The following is a 3061-nucleotide window of genomic DNA, read 5'->3' on the forward strand; positions in this document are numbered from 1 at the left end:
CTGGAGTGCAGTGCTGCGATCTTGGCTCGCTGCAACCTCCGCCTCATGGGTTCAAGCAATTCTCCTGCCTCAGCCTCCAGAGCAGCTGGGATTACAAGCGCCTGCCACCGCGCCCAGCTAATTATTATATTTTTAGTAGAAACAGAGTTTCATCATGTTGGCCAGTCTAGTCTTGAACTCCTGACCACGTGATCCACACACCTTAGCCTCCCAGAGTGCTGGGTTTACAGGCATGAGCCACTGCGCCTGGCCAGACATGGTACTCTTTATCTGCAGTAATACTTTTTGTATGAAAATCTATTTTTTCTGATACTAATGTAGCTTTTTCAACTTCATTTTAGTTGGTATTGGCCTGGTGTATTTCTTTTTCTATTAATTGCTTTTCAATATGTCTGTATAATCATGATATTTATATACATCTTGAAATAGCATATAGCTGGATTTTTTTTTTTTTGAGACAGAATTTCACTCTTGTTGCCCAGGCTACAGTGCCTCCCGGTTCAAGTGATTTTTCTGCCTCAGCCTCCTGAGTAGCTGGGATTACAGGCACACACCACAACATTCAGCTAATTTTTGTATCTTTAGTAAAGTCAGGGTTTCACCCATGTTTGCCAGGCTGGTCTTGAACTCCTGACCTCAAGTGATCCGAGTGCCCCAGCCTCCCAAAGTGGTAGGATTATAGGCATGAGATACTGTACCTGGCCTATACTTAGCATTTTTACACTTAGAATCATGTTGATTGAGGCACTGCCGTGCAGCTGGTAAGCAGTGAACTTTACTATGCATGTTGCCTTCAGTAAAGGAATTGTCCAAGTACAGTGAACAGCTCTTGGTAAAGATCCCAACAAAGAAAATTACATCTTCCTTCAATGACCTGAGATTTTAGTCAGCTCAGGCTGCTATAACAAAATAACATAAACTGGGTAACTTAAAAAACATTACTTATTTTTCGGAGTTCTGGAGGCTGGGAAGTCTAAGATCAAAGTGCTGGCAAATTTGGTGACTGGTGAGGGCTCTGCTTCTGATTTGCTGACAGCTGCCTTCTTGCTGCATCCCCACTTGATGGAGAATGAGATTGCTTGCCTCTTTCTTTTTCTGCAAGACCATTATTACCATCATGATGGGTCCCACCCTCATGACCTAATCTAACCCCAGTTACCTACCAAGGCCCCACCTTCTCACCTTCAAATACTATCACTTTGGGGATCAGGGCTTCAACATAGGCATTTGGCAGGAGAACCCAAACATTTAGTTCCTACTAATATGATAGTTGAATTCCTGAAAAATTCAGTGCATATTAAAACCAAGCAAGAAATACTTTGGGTTTAGGCTAAGTACGGTGGCTCATGCCTATAATCCCAGCACTTTGGAAGGCTGAGGTGGATGGATCGCCTGAGGTCAGGAGTTCAAGACCAACCTGGCCAACCTGGTGAAACCCCATCTCTAATAAAAATACAAAAATTAGTCAGGCGTGGTGGCAGGCACCTGTAATCCCAACCACTTGAGAGTCTGAGGCAGCAGAATTGCTTGAATCTGGAGGCAGAGGTTGCGGTGAGCTGAGATCCCACCATTGCCCTCCAGCCTGAGTGACAGGTGAGACTCCATATCAAAAAAAAAAAAAAAATACTTTGGGTTCATTTGTAAAATGAAGTTAGATTCTTAGCACAGATTGTTGGATGTCTGTGGGGGATATTAAAAACTACTCAAACGTAGAAGAATTCCTCTTCATCCAGGACCATCCTGTGCATGGCAGGGTGGCTTTGCTCTCTTTCTCCATGGACATTGCCACCTCACAGTGAGATCAAAACCCCCACAAACAAGCTTCCAAAATGACCCAAGGGGGCAGTAGTACCTCACCGAGAACAACTGTTCAGGGAGCCAGCTGGGCCACAGAGGCAAGATGGTGGATTACAGCATGTGGGGCCACATTGAGTGCCTGTTGATGAAGAGGAGAGGCACCCCAACATCCACAGGGCTAACCTCTCCTGCTGGCAGCACCAAGCCCAGGTGGAGTGCATGGAGCGGTTTCAGAAGGAGAAGGAGGAACTGGACAGGGGCTACTGGGAGTGCAGGCGCAAGGTGGCTGAGTGCCAGAGGAAGCTGACGGAGCTGCAAGTACCTGGGAGCTGGAGCGGCTGCACGAGGAGCCGAGCTGGGAGCGGAAGCTGGAGGAGATGCCCAAGAAGAAGAACATGCCCTGGAACGTGGACATGCTCAGCAGAGACGGCTTCAGGCTCGGCTCAGTGACTCACGCTTGTAATCCCAGCACTTTGGGAGGCCAAGGCGGGTGGATCACTTGAGGTCGGGAGTTTGAGACCAGCCTGGCCAACATAGTGAAACTCCGTCTCTGCAAAAATACAAAAATTAGCTGGGCGTGGTGGTGGGCACTTGTAATCCCCAGCTGCTCGGGAGTCTGAGGCAGGAGAATCGATTGAACCTGGGAAGCAGAGGCTGCAATGAGCCAAGATCATGCCATTGCACACCAGCCTGGGCGACAGAGTCTCAAAAAAAGAGGAGGAAGCCCTCCCTGCCCTCTCCCCGCTGTCTCCACCGTCCTCACTCTCCAGCACCCATTCAAGTTTCTGCTTTGCACCAAGGGGCTTCACTGACCACAGCCCCCCATCAGCATCATGCCAAAGGCCCAGGGGTCTGGGGAGGGGCAGAACTCAGCAGGCTGGTTCGACAGGTAGAGGGGAGGGGCCCCAGGCACAAGGTGGCTCTGGTCACTGGGCTCTGTTTCCACTGTTCATCTGCTGTCTGTGTCTTCTATTTGGCAAACAGCAATGATGTTCCAAAAAGGATTTTAGATATTAAAGAAAAAAGAAAAAAAAAAAAAGCCTGGGTGAGGTGGCTCACACCTGTAATCCCAGCACTTTGGGAGGCCGAGGAGGGTGTATCACTTGAGGTCAGGAGTTCAAGACCAGACTGGACAACATGGTTAAAACCCATCTCTACTAAAAATACAAAAATTAGCCAGGCGTGGTGGTGTGCGCTTGTAGTCCCAGATACTTAGTAGGCTGAGGCAGGAGAATCACTTGAACCTGGGAGGTAGAGTTTGCAG

Source organism: Cebus imitator, unplaced genomic scaffold (assembly GCF_001604975.1).
Source record: "Cebus imitator isolate Cc_AM_T3 unplaced genomic scaffold, Cebus_imitator-1.0 Scaffold729, whole genome shotgun sequence".
NCBI classification, from domain to species: Eukaryota; Metazoa; Chordata; class Mammalia; order Primates; family Cebidae; genus Cebus; species Cebus imitator.